The sequence below is a fragment of the Phyllobates terribilis genome, unplaced genomic scaffold (genome assembly GCF_046119375.1).
Source record: "Phyllobates terribilis strain yellow unplaced genomic scaffold, ASM4611937v1 Scaffold_5__5_contigs__length_657084704, whole genome shotgun sequence".
NCBI lineage: Eukaryota > Metazoa > Chordata > Amphibia > Anura > Dendrobatidae > Phyllobates > Phyllobates terribilis.
Genome location: NW_027362765.1, coordinates 299,342,395 through 299,364,325, shown reverse-complemented (window position 1 = coordinate 299,364,325; position 21,931 = coordinate 299,342,395). Strand labels below are relative to the sequence as shown.

The 21,931-nt window shown below is 42.4% G+C and overlaps 1 protein-coding gene across 2 annotated transcripts in view; it reads left to right on the top strand.

Moving 5' to 3' along the window:
* Positions 1-21,931, top strand: part of LOC141273060 (uncharacterized) — a 44,911-nt gene that overhangs the window by 10,663 nt on the left and 12,317 nt on the right. The gene's annotated exons all lie outside the window — the stretch shown is intronic.

The window sequence follows — 21,931 nt, the reverse complement described above, 5'->3', positions numbered from 1 at the left end:
CAGGGGAAGGATACTAAAAGCTGTCTCAGAGATTTAACCTGTCAGTTTCCACTGTGAGGAACATAGTAAGGAAATGGAAGAACACAGGGACAGTTCTTGTTAAGGCCAGAAGTGGCAGGCCAAGAAAAACATCAGAAAGGCAGAGAAGAAGAATGGTGAGATCAGTCAAGGACAATCCTCAGACCACCTCCAGAGAGCTGCAGCATCAACTTGCTGCAGATGGTATCACTGTGCATCGGTCAACTATACAACGCACTTTGCACAAGGAGAAGCTGTATGGGAGAGTGATGCGAAAGAAGCCGTTTCTGCAAGCACGCCACAAACAGAGTCGGCTGAGGTATGCAAAAGCACATTTGGAGAAACCAATTTCTTTTTGGAAGAAGGTCCTGTGGACTGATGAAACCAATATTGAGTTGTTTGGTCATACAAAAAGGTGTTATGCATGGCGGCAAAAAAACACAGAATTCCAAGAAAAACACTTGCTACCCACAGTAAAATTTGGTGGAGTTTCCATCATGCTTTGGGGCTGTGTGGCCAATGCGTCTTGTTAAAGTTGAAGGACGCATGGATTCCACTCAGTATCAGCAGATTCTTGACAATAATGTTCAAGAATCAGTGACAAACTTGAAGTTACGCAGGGGATGGATCTTTCAGCAAGACAATGATCCAAAACACCGCTCCAAATCTACTCAGGCATTCATGCAGAGGAACAATTACAATGTTCTGGAATGGCCATCCCAGTCCCCAGACCTGAATATCATTGAACATCTGTGGGATCATTTGAAGAGGGCTGTCCATGCTCGGCGACCATCAAACTTAACTGAACTGGAATTGTTTTGTAAAGAGGAATGGTCAAAAATAACTTCATCCAGGATCCAGGAAATCATTAAAAGCTACAGGAAGCGACTAGAGGCTGTTATTTTTGCAAAAGGAGGATCTACTAAATATTAATGTCACTTTTCTGGTGAGGTGCCCATACTTTTGCACCTGTCAAATTTTGTTTGAATGCAGATTGCACATTTTCTGTTAGTACAATAAACCTCCTTTCAAGGCAGAAACATTACTGTGTCCAACGGTTATTACATATATCAAACTGAAATAGCTGTTGCAAAAACACCAATTTTTATAAAACATTAAGCTTAAGATTAATAGGGGTGCCCAAACTTTTTCATATAACTGTATATGTCTGGCTATTGGTGATATATTCAATCCATATAGGCCTAAAATAGTTTGTAACAATGTCCCATACTACCACCACCTATATCTCCAGCATAGACACCCACTCCCATTATAGTATATGCACAGTGGCATGAGAATGATTAACCATAGGTCCTGGTGTCATATATGATCACATCAGTGCAAATAACTCCACCAGGAGTCAGACAAGTGTCAGCAGGATAGAAGGTTACTAATTGCCCATGATCTTGTGCAGTGATAGGTCTCCAGCCCAGACCCCAAACGCATGCTTTCGCGGTAGTGCTTCCTCAGGGGGCGTAGAATATATGTGGTATGACAAATAGGTTATGGTATATAGTATTTGCTGCTGTGTTCTATACATGTTATAGGCTGTATATACCTATGGTGCAGTGTAACAACACTGTTCTACATATTTTCAAAAGTTGTCCGGTTCAGATATGAAATGAGCTATTTCCCAATGATTTTGACCTCCTGAATTGAAATCTGACAATGACAATTTTTAGTTGGCTCTTGTTTCAGAGTTTTCTGCAGTGGTCTGGTATTCACCGTGTGTAATTTTAACCCATCAAATAGGCCAGTACCCTGTGTATTACATAATATGGTAAATAGATTCTAGTATATAGTATACGCTGCTGTGTAATAACATGTCATATGTCATATACACGCCTCAACATAGCAACTACAACACCAAGAATGAAAAGTCTTGAAAATATGGAAATTACAGGATGGATAGACATGTAACTGATATGCAAATGATGAAAATATTCAAAACATCTTGATTTATTCAGTCTGGAGTATGAGCGCCACACACAGAGATACACACACTTACACATCTCGACATCATATCAGTGAGATTATTAAAGTGAACTTGGCAGCACGATGTTGTAATGTAGCATAAATCGAAGGAGTGCTGAAGTTTCTTTGATTTTTGCTAGTAATATATTACTTCAGAGCACCCATTTATTTGACAGTGAAGCGATCCCTTACTTCATTGATCGTAATGTAGCATAAAGACATGGCTGTAATACTGATTACATTGATACCTTTTAGTGAATAAATCCACTTTGTTGTTCTTCTGTAATCAGCCTTTGAAGTTTTCTCCTAATGAGATTTTGGTGCACAGGGGCGGACTGTACGCTGGGTCTTCTCCTCCTGCCCCGGCCCCTCTGCCTTCCTCCGCTGTTTTAATGATCGGTCACTGATTTCTCATCAGTCGCCTGCCTCCTGTTAGAGATCCTGCTCTCATACTCAGTGCTGAATAATGATATTTTGCATATCAAGAACGTGTCTATTCATTCTGCGATTTTCATACTTCCACTACTTTTCCTGCTTGGTGTTGCAGGTTCATTGATCATAAGTTTATATAGTATGTTTAACGAGTCTGCAGTACACCTTATAGTATATACTCTGTGTAATAACCCATCAGTATATGGTATATGTCAGCATTTATTATATATGTGCTATCTAATATGATCAATATGTTCATGGATATTGTATATGCGGTTATGCCATATACGACTACATTTCCGTATAACCCATGATATGCTGTATACTTATGTTTCACTGTGTAATCATCCTCAATATGCCATATAGTATATGCTGCTGTGTTATAACATATAATGTACGTGCTATGTAGTATTGAATAGTTAGTGATATATACGGTATCCCAGAGGCAAATGTCAAATATTTCCCCAGTATTCATACAATTAAAATCCTTCATCTTTATTGATATCTTTGAAAAATAGATCTGCACATCCAAGCTTGAGGCTGAATTCAGATTTACAGTCCATATTCGGTCCAGGCGTGCTTCACCTGACCCATACTGCAAATAATGTATCTCAAATTTGTAATACTGAGGAGTACATAATGATAAAAGCTCGTTATTTATACATGGAAATATTATTTTATCTTCTAACAATTATTCAGAGCTTAAAGGACATCTGTCAGTACGATCAACCCTCCTAAACCATCTATATGGGCATGTAGGTGCAAGGAAGCTGAATATTACCATACCTTGATATCTGTGATCCGATGTCTTATTCCAGAGAAACCATCATTTTTCTTTGTATGTAAATGAGCTGGGGGTATTCCCATCTCCAAGATCCTATCCCAATATGTAGTAGGTGTAATAATAATATTAGCAAATACCTCCAATTAGAAATATAGTATAGTTTTTCTGATTCACTATGCCACTTACCTCATGTGCAAGCACTGCAGGAAATTAGCTATCCATGGTTACGGCCACTGATATAATGACAGTTAGTTAGCTAGTTGCTAGTGGTTGTAACCATGGATACCTAAGGTCCTGCGATGCCTGCACATGGGGAAAGAGACATAGCGAATCAGAAAAACTATACTACATTTCTAATTGTAGGTATTTGCTGATATTATTATTATTGGATCTTGGAGATGTGAATACTCCTTTAAAGGGAATCTTTCAGCAGGTTTTTGCTATGTAATTTGAGAGCAGCATGACGGAGGGGCTGAGACCCTGATTCCAGCAATGACTATATTTAAAAACAGTAAGAACCAATCACATGTGAACAACCACATAATGTGTATAATTAATTTAGGAAACACCTGTTGCACTAAGCATTACTATAGACATCATGAGGTTATCTTCAATATATATATACATCATATAATTTATAGCATTTAACCCATTAGATTGTTTGGTGATTAGCAGCAGAATCAAATATAATTTTCACATTAATAATTTTTTGAGTATACAGACAGGACAGCCAGGATCACAGAGGATTCTTTTTGTGAGGTAAAACATTTCACTGTCTGTTTTTAAACAATGTTTTACTTCAAAGAAAGAATCATCTGTGATCCCCTCCTGTAATGTCTGTATACTCTTTTGCTCCCCTCCCCTGCCCAGGAGCTGTGGTATGATCAGACCATGTCCCTGTACGGTCAGACACAACCATTACACAGTACACAGCAGGGGCACATTTATAAGATTATCTCGGCACAGGAACACTTTATTTGAATACATTTAATTGTGGAAGTTATTATTATTATTCCAAGATCTATTGATTAAAAATAACTTTAGTTCATGGGAAAACCCCTTTAAGCCTTTTTTAGCTTTGCAATAGTTGCTTGGCTCAGTACCAGTCACTAAAGGACCCTTTAAAAGCAGCCCATCTAGTATGGGGCCATGTTCACATTGTTTGTAGTTAGCTTAATTTGGACAATCTATGTTTAACCAACTGAGTATATCATATGTTTTATTGCCATCATTATAGCATTGCTTTGGTGCAAATGCTGCATGGATGAATGATGCTACACTTTGGGCCATTTTCACCATTAGTTTTCTATTTATGATACATAATAAATTATAATATTTATGACACATTACAGTTTATTACAGATTGTGGACTGGGGTTGTCAGACTCCATTTTACATGTTATTATATATTATTAATTTTGGATACCCAGAGATATCCAACTCGTCCATTTGTATCATTGGAACTTCTAAATTGGGTCTTTATATACTCTAAGGTGTACTATTGTTGTACACCATTGTGGTTTAATGGATAATTTACCACCCGTATAGTTTACAGTCTTGTACTTACCGTATATACTCGAGTATAAGCCGACCCGAGCATAAGCCAAGGTACCTAATTTTACCACAAAAAACTGGGAAAACTTATTGACTCAAGTAAAAGCCTAGGTTGGGAAATGCAGCAGCTACTGGTAAATTTCCCCATCCTGTTATGCGTTGCTCCCTCATCCCCAATCCTGGTATGCGTTGCTCCCTCATCCCCAATCCTGGTATGCGTTGCTCCCTCATCCCCAATCCTGGTATGCGTTGCTCCCTCATCCCCAATCCAGGTATGCATGGCCCCCTCATCTCCAATCCTGGTATGCATGGCCCTCTCATCCCCAATCCTGGTATGCATGGTCCCCTTCATCCCCAATCCTGTTATGCATGGCCTCCTCATCCCCCAATCCTGCTATGTATGGCACCCCTCATCCCCCAGTCCTGGCAAGTTATGGCACCCCTCATCCCCCAATTCTGGTATGTATGGTCCCATCACTGCACACATAAAAAAAATAAACACTTATACTCACCTTCCTTCCTCACCTCTACTCCAGCACTGCGTTTTGTTCTGCTGCTGCAGCTCATGTCAGCATCTGAGCAGCGCATGGCGTCACAGCCATGCGCTCTCAGACGCTGATGTGAGCTGCCGGCTTATTCACTCCTCTCCACGCCGGGACTATGTGCATGGAGAAGAGTGAATGTGCATTCTCTTTAGTAGCGGGCACAGAGGAGCGCTGAGCTGCAGCTCATGCTGACCGTACCCGCTGCTAAAGGGAAATGAATATTCCCTCTTCTCCACTCCCATGGGCGTGCAGAAGAGTGAATATGCATTCTCTTTAGTAGCGGGCACTGTCAGCAGGAACTACGGCTCAGCGATCCTCTGTGCCCGGTTCTAAAGATAGAATAGGACAGACATTTATAGGACATTTCATAACTTTCCCAAATTCTTTTGAAAAAATATTCCCCACAAACTGCATTGAACTACATTGTACCCAATTTATTATTTATTTTAGGAGTTGGAGTCGGTCCATTTTATACCGACTCCGACTCCACAGCCCTGGTTGCTAACCAAAAATGCATTATAAAAAGACTAATATTATCAAAATTACTACTATAAAAGGCCAAAACCATACGGCTACAAAATGTCCACTGCCATCACCAATACACAGCGAATACATATTGTAATATGACCATTAGTGATGAGCGAGTATGTTTTGCTAACCCTTTCGCCGAGAATACTCGGGCGAGCACCGAGTATTTACAGCGTGCTCAGTGATATGTTTGAATCACTCCCGTGTCCATGATTTGCGACTGTTTGACAGCTTTAATACATGTGAGGAATGTCTGCTTCTTACACATTCCTCACATAACCAGACAATGTGAACTGAGGTCTAAGATGGCAGACATACAAGAAACAGAGATATGTTCACACTAGCAAAAAAGAAGCAAGACAAAAATATATCTCATACCCTACCATAATTATATATAAATGTAAAGCAAAGTTGCATAATAAATATAGGGTACTTAGTGAACTATTTTTGATCAAAAAAAGTATACAAGCCGTCCACCAGTGGCAAGGTGACCCTAAATTGGGACGGTACCTATACTGCCTATATTAAAAACCTTACTGTATATCAAAGTTGAAGTAATGCATATAAAAGGGTAGACAAATAGGACCGGGTCCCAACTCCAGACCACCTAGGCCCGTGGTAAGCTACATATATACCAATCAGCTCAACAAAGGGCATGCCACACCCTTAAATTGCACAGAATGCAAACAAGTCAAAAAACCAGACAATGTGAACTGAGGTCTAAGATGGCAGACATACAAGAAACAGAGGCATGTTCACACTAGCAAAAAAGAAGCAAGACAAAAATATATCTCATACCCTACCATAATTATATATAAATGTAAAGCAAAGTTGCATAATAAATATAGGGTACTTAGTGAACTATTTTTGATCAAAAAAAGTATACAAGCCGTCCCACCAGCGGCAAGGTGACCCTAAATTGGGACGGTACCTATACTGCCTATATTAAAAACCTTACTGTATATCAAAGTTGAAGTAATGCATATAAAAGGGTAGACAAATAGGACCGGGTCCCAACTCCAGACCACCTAGGCCCGTGGTAAGCTACATATATACCAATCAGCTCAACAAAGGGCATGCCACACCCTTAAATTGCACAGAATGCAAACAAGTCAAAAAACCAGACAATGTGAACTGAGGTCTAAGATGGCAGACATACAAGAAACAGAGGCATGTTCACACTAGCAAAAAAGAAGCAAGACAAAAATATATCTCATACCCTACCATAATTATATATAAATGTAAAGCAAAGTTGCATAATAAATATAGGGTACTTAGTGAACTATTTTTGATCAAAAAAAGTATACAAGCCGTCCCACCAGCGGCAAGGTGACCCTAAATTGGGACGGTACCTATACTGCCTATATTAAAAACCTTACTGTATATCAAAGTTGAAGTAATGCATATAAAAGGGTAGACAAATAGGACCGGGTCCCAACTCCAGACCACCTAGGCCCGTGGTAAGCTACATATATACCAGTCAGCTCAACAAAGGGCATGCCACACCCTTAAATTGCACAGAATGCAAACAAGTCAAAAAACCAGACAATGTGAACTGAGGTCTAAGATGGCAGACATACAAGAAACAGAGGCATGTTCACACTAGCAAAAAAGAAGCAAGACAAAAATATATCTCATACCCTACCATAATTATATATAAATGTAAAGCAAAGTTGCATAATAAATATAGGGTACTTAGTGAACTATTTTTGATCAAAAAAAGTATACAAGCCGTCCCACCAGCGGCAAGGTGACCCTAAATTGGGACGGTACCTATACTGCCTATATTAAAAACCTTACTGTATATCAAAGTTGAAGTAATGCATATAAAAGGGTAGACAAATAGGACCGGGTCCCAACTCCAGACTGAGTTGGCTAGACTGAGGCAGTGACCCAAGCAAGTACAACATAAACAGCTTTTATTTCAGCAAATCACGGGTTAACAGAAAGTCCTCCGGTTCGCAGCTGGGTTAACAGAAGTCTATACACAATGGTTGCCGTGGGCAACAGCCGCGCCAGGCCGCTCAGAGCCCGACGGGTGCAGAGCCTTCCCAGACGTGGGTTCAGCTATACACAGTCCTGCCGAGTTTCCCTGCTATCCTACTAGCAGGTCCCAACACTGAACAACACTAATCCTTAGTGCAGGGTTTTTAGGACCTGTGGCAAGAGTCACTGGAAAACCCGGGTTGGAGGGAGGAGGCCGCCCCACTGCCTCCTGTGACCTCCTCCAAGAAATGAAGGCCCAGTCTGGTTTTACTAATCTGCCTTAGCCAGATAGCCTGACAAGGTCAATGCTCACCTTCATTCCTGCATTGCAGCCGCAGGTGAGTTTGTGACTGCAATGCACTCCAATGGGTTTAATAGGACTCTGTACACATTCTGGGGAATATATAACGTCCCTCGTATACGATCCCGGTCACTGCCTCCCAAACGCTACTGAAAAGAACAATATTACCACCTTACAGTAATCGTATATTTATTGGTAGATACTAGTCCTGCAGGACATACACACACTCTATCTATTCCCAGCCTACAAAAAAAATCCTCATTCTGCGTGCACCTGTGGCGTGGAACAGTAAACCCAATATTTAAAAAATTTTCATTACCATGATTACTCCCTTCCTCCAAAAATTAAAGCGTCTCATAGAAAGTATTAATGTCCCATACTGTGCTACATAGAAAAGCCCCATATTCTTTTCTATGATGGTCCCCACTTCCCCCCATATACAGTACAGACCAAAAGTTTGGACACACCTTCTCATTTAAAGATTTTCTTGACTATGAAAATTGTACATTCACACTGAAGGCATCAAAACTATGAATTAACACATGTGGAATTATATACTTAACAAAAAAGTGTGAAACAACTGAAAATATGTCTTATATTCTAGGTTCTTCAAAGTAGCCACCTTTTGCTTTGATGACTGCTTTGCACACTCTTGGCATTCTCTTGATGAGCTTCAAGAGGTAGGCACTGGAAATGGTCTTCCAACAATCTTGAAGGAGTTCCCAGAGATGCTTAGCAATTGTTGGCCCATTTGCCTTCACTGTTAGAACCTTGCTCTTAGGTTTTTTCCTTTGCTGGTCACATGACCTTGTTGGCCTATTTAATCCTGCTCCGCCCTTCTGGCTTTGCTGGACTTCATTGTATAACTACTTTCTAGCTAGCCTGTGCTCTGTATCTAACTCTGTTAGTTTGCTTGGTCTGCGGACCTCAGTGTTCTATATATTTTGTTTGTCTGTCTGCTACTATTTCTGTTAGGAGGTGTCCCATTTTCCTCCCAGTCCTTAGTACTTGTAGGGATTCCTTCCCCACATCTATAGGTCTCCGTACAGACTAGCTTAGGACTTTAGCAGGTCTGATCGCAGGATCAGGTCCCCTGTTACATCGTAGGGATAAAGCGGAGTTCTATCGTAGGGACAGATCTCCTCTCTTTCCTTAGCTCTGGTAGCAGAACATAACAGTAAGTCCAGCCTGCAAATTCTCTAAGGAAAGATTTTTCTGTTCCATCATGGTGTCGGTTCAGGATTTGGCTCATCGCCTGCAGGGACTCTCTCTGGAGGTGGCCGAGCTCCGTCAGCACGTGAGTAACTGTCCTGGAGCACATTTCTTGGAGCCTAAGGTATGTTTGCCGGATTTATTTTTTGGTGAACACCGAGAATTTTTTTCATTTAAAAATGCTTGCTTATTGTATTTTCGTTTGAGACCCAAGTCCTCTGGGGATGAATCCCAGCGCATAGGGTTCATAATGTCACTTTTGCGCAAAGAGCCTCAGGAGTGGGCCTTTTCTTTGCAACCTAGTGATACATGCTTCAGATCAGTGGATAGTTTTTTTTCTGCTTTGGGACTATTATATGATGATACTGACCGTGTCGCATCAGCTGAGACTGAGTTGAGACGTTTGAAACAGGGATCAGGTAATGTGGAAAAATATTGTACTCATTTCCGTCGTTGGTCTACTCAAACAGGGTGGAACGATTCTGCTCTGAAAAGTCTATTTCTTGCTGGGCTCAATGAAAGGGTTAAAGACCTGCTAATTGCTTATCCTACACCTGAAGATTTGCAACAGGCTATGCAATTAGCTATACGGGTGGATAGGAGACTGCGTGCAAGGGTTAATGAGAGCAAATCCTCTGCTATGTCAGTTTCTGGTTATGAGAATGTGTGTACTAACAGTGGTGAACCGATGGAGATTGGATCGGTGGCACCTCGCTCTCAAGAAAAGGACCGTAGATTTTTTGAAGGCTTGTGTTTCTATTGCGGAAAATCTGGTCATTTGATTAAAGGCTGTGAGCTTCGTATGAAGAAAGAAAAAAAAATGGTCAGTCATGCCCGTATTGCCTGTTTAAATTCCAAGGGTGTATTTTTAGCTGCTTCCACGATTGCTCAGGAAAAATTAATGGAATTTCGGGTGTTTGTTGATTGTGGGTCTACTCTGAATGTAATTGATGGGGGATTCTTGGAAAGACTCAATTTAAAACCCGAACCTTTATCATCCCCCATTGCTGTGGTTTCTGTGGATGGTTCCCCTTTGAAGAATATTACTCTCAAGGTCTGTGAATTTCCTCTCATTATTAATGGTGTTCACCATGAGAAATTGGATTTGGTAGTTTTGAATAACTTGCCTTCTCCAGTAATATTGGGATTGCCCTGGTTAAAATTTCACAATCCTGTACTGGATTGGTCTACCAGTGAAATTAAATCCTGGAGCCATAAATGTTATGACAAGTGTTGTAACGGGCGTATTGCAGCTTTGGATAGGGGAGAATTGCCTGTTCCTATTCAGGATTTTTGGAGAGTTTTTTCTGAGAAGGAATCGCAGGTTTTGCCTCCCCATAGAGACTATGATTGTTCTATTGAATTTGTCCCTGGAGCGACTCTTCCTAAAAGTCGTTTATTTAACCTTACTATTCCTGAGAGGAAGGCTTTGGAGGAATACATACAGACAAGTTTGGCCGCCGGTCACATTAGGCCCTCTAAGTCTCCTGTGGCAGTTGGATTTTTTTTTGTAAAAAAAAAAAGGACGGCGGTTTACGTCCTTGTCTGGATTTTCGTGAGATTAACAAAATTACTGTACGCAATCCTTACCCACTGCCATTGATTCCTGATCTGTTTAACCAGTTAATGGGGGCCAAGTGGTTCTCTAAAATTGACCTTAAGGGGGCATACAATCTGTTGCGCATGAAGGAGGGTGACGAATGGAAGACTGCTTTTAACACTCCTGTGGGTCATTTTGAGAATCTGGTTATGCCTTTTGGTCTTACTAATGCTCCTGCATTTTTTCAGAATCTTATTAATGACATCCTTAGACCTTTGATCGGCAAAAATGTGGTTGTGTATTTGGATGACATTTTGATTTATTCGCCGGATCTGGAGTCTCATTGGCGGAGCGTACGTGAGGTATTACAGTTGTTAATGGACAATTCGCTTTTTGCTAAGCTGGAGAAATGTGAGTTCGCTGTACAGAGAATTCGTTTTTTGGGTTACATTATCTCCAGCGAAGGTTTTGAGATGGACCCGGTTAAAGTTCAAGCTGTACAGGAATGGCCTAGGCCTATTGGTTTGAAATCGATACAGAGGTTTTTGGGTTTCGCCAATTATTACAGAAAATTCATAAAAAAAATTTTCTAGTATTGTCAAACCTCTGACCGATCTCACCAGGAAAGGTGCTGATGCGGTTCAGTGGTCTTCTGAGGCCATTGAAGCTTTTGTGTATCTCAAGGAGAGGTTCACCTCTGCTCCCATCCTTATGCAGCCTGATGTGACTAAGCCGTTTTTGGTTGAGGTTGATGCTTCCTCTGTGGGGGTTGGCGCAGTATTGTCTCAGGATAACGGGGATGGATTACATCCCTGTGCCTTTTTTTCAAAAAAATTTTCGGAGACTGAACTGAATTACGATATTGGTAATCGGGAATTATTGGCTATTAAACTCGCATTTGAACACTGGCGCCACTTCTTGGAAGGTGCGGAATTTCCCGTTCAGGTTCTTACGGATCATAAAAATCTGATATATCTTGATGCTGCCAAGCGCCTGAATGCCCGTCAGGCTAGGTGGGCACTGTTTTTCTCGCGGTTTAATTTCTCCGTTACTTACATCCCTTGTACTAAGAATGTTAAGGCGGATGCCTTGTCTCGCAGTTTTTCTCCCATAGTCGGTGTTGAGAAAGAGGAGAACATTTTACAAGAAGGTGTTGTGATAGCTGCTTTGGACTCCGTTTTGGAAGATGAGATTCTTAAAGCACAGGAGAATGCCCCATCTAACACTCCTCATGGGAGGTTGTTTGTGCCTGGGACCTTTAGGAGAGATTTGTTTGTTGAGTGTCACGAATCTCGGTTGGCAGGTCATCCCGGAATCTCTGAGACCAAGAGACTGGTGGGTCGCAGTTTTTGGTGGCCTGGATGGCAGAAGGAAGTCATTAAGTGGGTGCGTCAATGTACTATATGTGCTAGATCTAAGTCCTCACATACTCCTGCTGCGGGGTTGCTTTGTCCTTTGGAGGTTCCCAGTGCTCCTTGGACACATTTGGCTATGGACTTTATAACTGACCTTCCCCCCTCTGAGGGTTTTACTGTCATCTGGGTGGTCGTGGACCGTTTTAGCAAGATGTGTCACTTGGTTCCCTTCGTCAAACTGCCCTGCGCTAAAACTCTCGCTAAGGCCTTTGTCAAGGAAATTGTCAGACTTCATGGCGTTCCTACTGACATTGTTTCTGATAGGGGTCCTCAGTTCGTGGCTCGTTTTTGGCGTGCCTTTTGTGACAGGTTGGGAGTTCATTTGTCGTTCTCGTCCGGATATCATCCTGAATCTAATGGCCAGACAGAAAGGAAAAACCAGGATGTTGAGCAGTTCTTGCGTTGTTTTGTGGCAGACAATCAAGAGGGGTGGTCTGAGTTTCTGCCACTTGCTGAATTTGCTCTGAACAATCATACATCTTCTTCTGCTGGTTGTTCGCCTTTTTTTTGTTGTTCTGGGAGACATCCGTCGTTTGGGTCGTTCTCCAAGTTGGGATCTGCCGTGCCTGAGGAGGAGAATTTTTCCGGTGATTTGGAGAGAGTTTGGACGGATGTGCGTGGTAATCTTCAGGAGGCCAACAGAAAATCTAAAGACTACTTTGATAGGAAACGACAGGAGGTTTTGTTCGCTGTTGGTGACATGGTTTGGTTGTCCTCTAGGAATCTGCGGTTGAGGATTCCTTCTAAGAAATTGGGTCCCAAGTTTGTAGGGCCCTTTAAGGTGCTTCAGGTTGTCAACCAATCTGCTGTTAGGTTGGAGGTTCCTACCTCCTGGAGAATTAATCCGGTATTTCATGTCTCTCTGTTAAAAAAAGCTGTTGTGTCGGATGGTGACGCCTCTGCCTCTGTTCCTCCGGTGGTGGAGGACGGGGAATATGAAATTTCTCGCATCCTTAACTCTAGACGGTATAGAGGTAGTTTGCAGTATCTTGTGGCCTGGAAAGGTTTCGGACCCGAGGATAACTCTTGGGTGAGGTCAGATGATGTTTCCGCGTCCAGACTTATCAGAGCGTTTCACAGGAGATTTCCTGATAAGCCTGGTCCTAGGGGATCCGGAGGATCCTCTTAGAAGGGGGGGTACTGTTAGAACCTTGCTCTTAGGTTTTTTCCTTTGCTGGTCACATGACCTTGTTGGCCTATTTAATCCTGCTCCGCCCTTCTGGCTTTGCTGGACTTCATTGTATAACTACTTTCTAGCTAGCCTGTGCTCTGTATCTAACTCTGTTAGTTTGCTTGGTCTACGGACCTCTATGTTCTATATATTTTGTTTGTTCGTCTGTCTGCTACTATTTCTGTTAGGAGGTGTCCCATTTTCCTCCCAGTCCTTAGTACTTGTAGGGATTCCTTCCCCATATCTATAGGTCTCCGTACAGACTAGCTTAGGACTTTAGCAGGTCTGATCGCAGGATCAGGTCCCCTGTTACATCGTAGGGATAAAGCGGAGTTCTATCGTAGGGACAGATCTCCTCTCTTTCCTTAGCTCTGGTAGCAGAACATAACATTCACTCTGCGGTCCAGCTCACCCCAAACCATCTCGATTGGGTTCAGGTCTGGTGACTGTGGAGGCCAGGTCATCTGGCATAGCACCCCATCACTCTCTTCCTTGGTCAAATAGCCCTTACACAGCCTGGAGGTGTGTTTGGGGTCATCGTCCTGTTGAAAAATAAATGATGGTCCAACTAAACGCAAACCGGATGGAATAGCATGCCGCTGCAAGATGCTGTGGTAGCCATTCTGGTTCAGTATGCCTTCAATTTTGAATAAATCCCAAACAGTGTCACCAGCAAAGCACCCCCACACCATCACACCTCCTCCTCCATGCTTCACGGTGGGAACCAGGCATGTAGAGTCCATCCGTTCACCTATTCTGCGTCGCACAAAGACACGGTGGTTGGAACGAAAGATCTCAAATTTGGACTCATCAGACCAAAGCACAGATTTCCACTGGTCTAATGTCCATTCCTTGTGTTCTTTAGCCCAAACAAGTCTCTTCTGCTTGTTGCCTGTCCTTAGGAGTGGTTTCCTAGCAGCTATTTTACCATGAAGGCCTGCTGCACAAAGTCTCCTCTTAACAGTTGTTGAAGAGATGTGTCTGGTGCTAGAACTCTGTGTGGCATTGACCTGGTCTCTAATCTGAGCTGTTGTTAACCTGCGATTTCTGAGGCTGGTGACTCAGATAAACTTATCCTCAGAAGCAGAGGTGACTCTTGGTCTTCCTTTCCTGGGGCGATCCTCATGTGAGCCAGTTTCTTTGTAGCGCTTGATGGTTTTTGCAACTGCACTTGGGGACACTTTCAAAGTTTTCCCAATTTTTCGGACTGACTGACCTTCATTTCTTAAAGTAATGATGGCCACTCGTTTTTTCTTTACTTAGAATTTGTATTATGGCAAGAAAAAAGCAGCTAACAGTCTATTCAGTAGGACTATCAGCTGTGTATCCACCTTACTTCTGCACAACACAACTGATGGTCCCAACCCCATTTATAAGGCAAGAAATCCCACTTATTAAACCTGACAGGGCACACCTGTGAAGTGAAAACCATTTCCGGTGACTACCTCTTGAAGCTCATCAAGAGAATGCCAAGAGTGTGCAAAGCAGTCATCAAAGCTAAAGGTGGCTACTTTGAAGAACCTAGAATATAAGGCTATGTGCCCACGATGCAGAAATGCTCCGGATTTTTTCCTGAGTGTTTCTGCATCTGTCTAGCAGAAAAAAACGCATGCGGATTGTACATGCGTTTTCCTGCCAGGGACATGCGGAAGTGAAGCGTTCTTCACGTGCATTTCCGCATGCGGGTTGACAAGCGATTTTAGCATCACTTGGAAAGTGCTTGTCAACTTGGTCACACTATATAAATCCATGCAAACGGCATGGATTTATATACTGTGACCGAAAGAATGGTAAAAAATAAAAAAATAAATGTATACTTACCCTCTGATTGCCCCCGCAGTCTTGCTTCAAGCTCCGTCCTGGCTGCTGGCAGCGGTACACTGAAGGACCTGCCGACGTCAGCGTCGCGTGACCCTTCACATGACTATGACGTCAGCGCAGGTCCTTCAGTCCATCGCGAGCTGCCGGCAAGCACAGACAAGGAGACCGGGGGCCGCCAGAAGGTAAATATAATCTTTATTTTTTATTTTATTCTTTTTTTTTTTTACAGTTTTCTATGGTACCCACGTCCGGAGGAGAGTCTCCTCTCCTCTAGAACTGGGTACCATCAGCACATTAGAACGCGTGCATTCCGCATGTCCTTATCTAGTGAATCGGAATGCATGCGTTCTAATGCAAGTCAATGGCGGCGAAAGTGAAGCACTTCCGCAAAATAATCGGTAGTGTTGCGTTTTTTTCCGCAATGATAATCCGCAGCGGAAATTTCCGCAGCATGTGCAAAGCACATGCGGATTATCATTGGGGGACATGGCAGGCCTTCTACCTTGCGTTTTTAAGCGTTTCTGCAGCGTTTTTGCCGCTGCAGAAACGCTTAAAAAACGCATCGTGGGCACACAGCCTAAGACATATTTTCAGTTGTTTCACACTTTTTTGTTAAGTATATAATTCCACATGTGTTAATTCATAGTTTTGATGCCTTCAGTGTGAATGTACAATTTTCATAGTCATGAAAATACAGAAAAATCTTTAAATGAGAAGGTGTGTCCAAAGTTTTGGTCTGTACTGTATATATTCTTATATATTTTTTATCACATAAACTATATAAAAAAAACATATAAGTTTGGCATCACCATAATTTTGCTGACCTGAAGAATCATGTTACCAGGTCATTTATACAGGCACAATGAGCTCTGTAAATACAAAAAAAAAACAGTGGCAGAATTGCTTTTTTGTTTTTAATTTCTCCACACTTAAAGGGGTACTCCAGGGAGATAAAAAAAAATTGTACTCTTCCTGCATATTATATTTTATTATTATAGAAGCGCACTGACCATCTCATCTTTATAGTGTATGAGGGCAAGAAGAGTGCAAAAAAAAATTATCTCCCCGGAGTCCCCCTTTAAAGTTTGCTAGGAAATGTGGGAAAAATTCCATTTTACAATAAAAAATGATGGCATTCAAAATTACAACCTCCCCGCAAGAGAAGCCCTCATAAGCAGGTTTGTGGAGTCAGTATAAAATGGACAGACTCCGACTCCTAAAATATATAATAAATTGGGTTCAGTAGTACAATGTAGGATGTGCAGTAAATGTTTTCATAAGAATTTTGGAAATGTCCTATAAATGTCTGTTCTGTTCATGATCTAAGAATTTAGGCTTTTAGTTGAGATGAATCTGTGCTGCACTTTATGTACATGCTCAGTAGTGAGGCAGGGCTCTGGAGTTAGGAGTAGAGATGAGCGGTGTTCGACTAGAACTGTTCGCCAATCTCAAATTCGAGCTGTTTTGGGCGGTGTTCGAGTCGTTCGACGAACGCAAACGATTTGCAAAAAATTCGGCTGTTCGAGGTTATGTTCGATAACTGTTAGTGCACCAAAAGCGTAACTGGATTTTTTCACATCATGAAGGGATTGTCTGCCACTCACCGTAATGTCACAGCCATGGTGGTTGTGGCATTACAGTGGTTGCCCAATTCGATGGGAACAGTTCTCACAGTGAAACATGAAAAGCCGGCAATTCAGCAGCAGCATAGATCGGTACCCGACAATTTAGAACAGAAAGAATAGAGCATCACACACAGATTAGATAGATAGAAACATGTCAGTCACATATATAATAAGTACAGTGATAGTGTTGATTACTGTACTTGTCATTTAGTGTTAAAATAAAGGATTTATTATAAAAAAAAATTGGCGTGGGGTTCCCCGTAATTTTAGTATCTAGCGGAGGTTAAGCAGACAGCTGGGGCAGATGTTTGAAGCCTGGGAAGGGGGTAATACCCACGGAGCTTCCCAGGCTACTAATATCAGCCCCCAGCTGAATACCTAGCCTTTACAAGCTATTCAAATGGGGGACCCCCCCAAAAAATGACGTGGAGTCCCCTCTATTTTAATGGCTAGCAAAGGCTAGGCAGACAGCTGGGGACTGATATTAATAGCCCAGGAAGGGTGCCATGAATATTGGCCCCCTCCCAGGCTAGAAACATCAGCTGTCAGCCGCCCCAGAAATGGCGCATCCATAGGATGCGCCAATTCTGGCACTTAGCCTCGCTCTTTCCACTGCCCTGTAGCGGTGGCAGTGGGGTAATAGGGCTGGGGTTGATGTCAGCTTATAATGCCAACTGACATCAATCCCAGGTTAGTAATGGAGAGGCGTCTATAAGACACCCCCATTACTAACCCCATAGTCAAAGTTAAAAAAAAAACACAAACACCCAGAATAAAGTCCTTTAATTAAAAAAATTGTGTGTTTATTTCAATGTTCTAAATTAAACCATACTTACCATCACGCCCATTCCAGCTGAAGCCAATGTCTTCTGCAATAAAATTAAAATAATAAACCAACCCCATCCTTACCTTTCCATGGTTCCCAAGACGGCTCCAGCTCTGCTACATTCACATGACAGGCTGGATCGCAGCCGAAAGCTACCATCCAGCTTTCCATGCCGCAGACACTGAGATGCGCAGGCATGCTTGTGCTCCTCAGTGTCTGGCTGTGACGGCATCCAGATGAGCCGAGTTCATGTACAATGAACTCGGCACACCTCATGCACGTCACTGACAGCGTGGGAAAATTCTCCTGCGCATGCGGTGAGCGTGTGAGAATTCTCCTGCGCTCACGGCAAGCGCAGGAGAATTTTCCCACGCTATCAGTGAAGTGCATGAGGTGAGCTGAGTTCATTGGACATGAACTCGGCTCATCTGTATGCCATCACAGCCAGACACTGAGGAGCGCAAGCATGCCTGCGCTTCTCAGTGTCTGCGGCATGGCAAGCTGGATGGCAGCTTTCGGCTGCGATCCAGCCTGTCATGTGAATGTAGCAGAGCTGGAGCCGTCCTGGGAACCATGGAAAGGTAAGGATGAGGTTGGTTTATTATTTTACCTTTATTGCAGAAGACATTGGCTTCAGCTGGAATGGGCGTGATGGTAAGGCTATGTGCCCACGATGCAGAAATACAGCAGAAAATTTCTGCAGCATTTCTGCATCTCCCTGGCAGAAAAAACGCATGCAGATTGTGCATGCGTTTTTCCTGCAGAATGCATGCGGATTCACATGAGTATCCACATACGTTAACGCATGTGTTTCCGCATGCGGACTGACAAGCACTTTCCAGGCGATAGCATCACTTGGAAAGTGCTTGACAGCTAGGTCACACTATATAAATCCATGCAAACGGCATGGATTTATACAGTGTGACCGTAAAAATAAAAAAAATAAAGCTATACTCACCCCCGATGCCCCGGCGTGTGCTGCAGCGCTCGTCCTGGCTTCTTCTGGGTTGCCGGCACATCGCGAGACGACCTGCGATCACATGACCGCGACGTCATCTCAGGTCCTGGAAGGAGAAGCGCTGCCGGCAAGCAGAGAGAAGCCGCCGGACAGGTGAATATAAACTTTATTTTTTATTTTATTCTTTTTTTACAGGTACAATGGTACCCAGGTCTGGATGAGAGTCTCCTCTCCTCCAGAACTGGGTACCATCCGCACATAGAGACGCATAGAAGCCGCTTGTACAAATGTACAGACACGGATTCTATGCGTCTCAATGCAAGTCAATGGCGGCGCTTCCGCAAAATTAATGAACATGCTGCGGATTTATTTGCGCTGCAGAAATGCTGCGGAAAAATCCGCAGCATGTGCATTGACATTGCGGAATGCCATTGGGGAGCATGGGGTGCGGATTACCATGCGTTTTTGATGCGTTTCCGCAGCATAAACGCATGAAAAACGCATCGTGTGCACGCAGCCTTAGTATGGTTTAATTTAGAACAATAAAGAATTGTGTCTTTATTTCAATTAAAGGACTTTATTCTGGGTGTTTGTGTTTTTTTTAACTTTGACTATGGGGTTAGTAATGGGGGTGTCTTATAGACGCCTCTCCATTACTAACCTGGGCTTGATGTCAGCTGGCATTATAAGCTGACATCAACCCCAGCCCTATTATCCCACTGCCACCGCTACAGGGCAGTGGGAAGAGTGAGGCTAAGTGCCAGAATTGGCACATCCTATGGATGCACCATTTCTGGGGCGGCTGACGGCTGGTGTTTCTAGCCTGGGAGGGGGCCAATATTCATGGCTCCCTTCCTGGGCTATTAATATCAGTCCCCAGCTGTCTGCCTAGCCTTTGCTAGCCATTAAAATAGAGGGGACTCCACGTCATTTTTTGGGGGGGTCCCCCATTTGAATAGCTTGTAAAGGCTAGGTATTCAGCTGGGGGCTGATATTAGTAGCCTGGGAAGCTCCGTGGGTATTACCCCCTTCCCAGGCTTCAAACATCTGCCCCAGCCGTCTGCTTAACCTCCGCTAGAGACTAAAATTACGGGGAACCCCACGCCAATTTTTTTTAAATAAATCCTTTATTTTAACACTAAATGACAAGTACAGTAATCAACACTATCACTGTACTTCTTATATATGTGACTGACATGTTTCTATCTATCTAATCTATGTGTGATGCTCTATTCTTTCTGTTCTAAATTGTCGGTTACCGATGCTGAATTGCCGGCCGGCTTTTTTAAAGAGAGTGTCTTCTGAGCAGTTTGTCAGCTTTTGGACACCTTTGAAGGTGTTTTCTATGTGTTTCTATGTGTTTTTATTTGCCTGCCAATCGTTTTAACGGTGTTCGACAGTGTTCTAAGGTGTTCGACGAACCGTTCCACGAACATCCCGTTGTTCGACGAACCGAACCCGAACACTACGGGGGTGGCTCAACACTAGTTAGGAGTCGGAGGTTTGGCTTTTGATTCCACAGCCATGCTCATAAGGCTACGTCAATGGAAAAAATAAAAAAAATATGGAGAGAGGGAAATAAAAAGGAAAATTGGCAGTGTCTGGAAAGGGTTATCGCAATGCTTTGTTTTGTCAGTCCGTTCATGTGTACTGAAGTTTCATGTATAATATTGAGACTTTTCCTAAACAGTACTTCAGCCAATAAATGTGTCAATGAAGCGTATACAGGTGATCTTGTCCGTCACTATATAGTAATTTGCAATTTACTGTGCAGTGTACGTTTCTGTGTGATAGCCCTCTACATGCAATATGCCACTGTATAAGGTACCTGTTGTGTAATAATTGGCCCTGGCCACCAGGACTTGCTGCCGGCATATTGGATAGATGCTGCAGCACACTGCTATGTGCATGAAGCTGGGCGGTCACCCTCATCGTTGGTGTGCGTCCTTCCTCCCTGCACTGGTTCATCGCTTGCATTTCTATCTACACAGCTTTGGCTAATGTGATGCCTATGGTGAGACCATAAGGAGTATAAAAACTGTTGAGACTCAGTAATAAAAATGACGCTCTGGAAGGGTTTGAAGGGCTTCTCTGGAATTTATAGAACATTGCAGAAGGGTGGGTAATATTCAAAAATATAAAAGTAAGCTTTCTTTACTATTTTATTCTCCTGCTGCTTCCCCCAAGGTCCCTGCCAGTCTTACAGTGGTGACAACCTTTACATAATTTATGTTACCTCTGCAACAATCACTGGCCTGAGCGGTGATGTTTGCAAATTCATCACATGACTGCTGTGGCCAGTGATTGGCTGCTGTGGCCAGTGATTGGCTGCTGTGGCCAGTGATTGGCTGCTGTGAATGATCAATGGGACATAATGGCCACATGACAAGGTGGGACCACCAGAGATGTGGTGGGTACAATTGGTAAATTATTGCTTTATTTTAGAACCTACTCAACTCATCTTAATTATTTTTTTTTAATTCTGGAAAACTCCTTTAAAAGGAATATTCTCACAATCCCTAATATTTAACTTACTGATTGTTTGGGTCTGACCTTTGGGAGCAATCCCCCGAAAAGGGTTTTGCCTCCCCTGAACAGGAATATGCAGTGCTTTGCAAATGCAATATAAAGCAATCAAAATGTCTTATATATTCCAAATTAGTATCAATAAATATGTCAGCTCGCCAAAAACAAGCTTTCACCCAGCTTGAAAAATAACAACATTAGGCCACGTTCAATATTTGGTCAGTATTTTACCTCTGTATTTATAAGCCAAAACCAGGAGTGGGTGATAAATCCAGAAGTGGTGACGTGTTTCTATTATACTTTTCCTCTGATTGTTCCTCACCTGGTTTTAGCTTATAAATACAATCAGAGGAAAAGTATACTAGAAACACGTCACCACTTCTGTATTTATCACCCACTCCTGGTTTTGGCTTACAAATACTGGGGGAAAATACTGATCGTGTGAATGTGGCCTTACAGAGCTCAGAAATTTGTATCACAATCAAAAAAAAGTTTTTAAAAATATGTAAAAGAAGCAAAAATGTCAATAAATGGTAAACTGCGTAAAGTCCAAAAAATATAAATGTCAGAATTGCTGTTTTTTTCTTTGCATACTTCTGCAAAAATATGCAATAAAAAGTCATGGGAAATCAATGAATTAAGATGTTACCTCAGAATTGAGAATTTTGACAATGACTGATCAATTTTGGCCGAGAAAGAAGCAGATTTTTCTGATA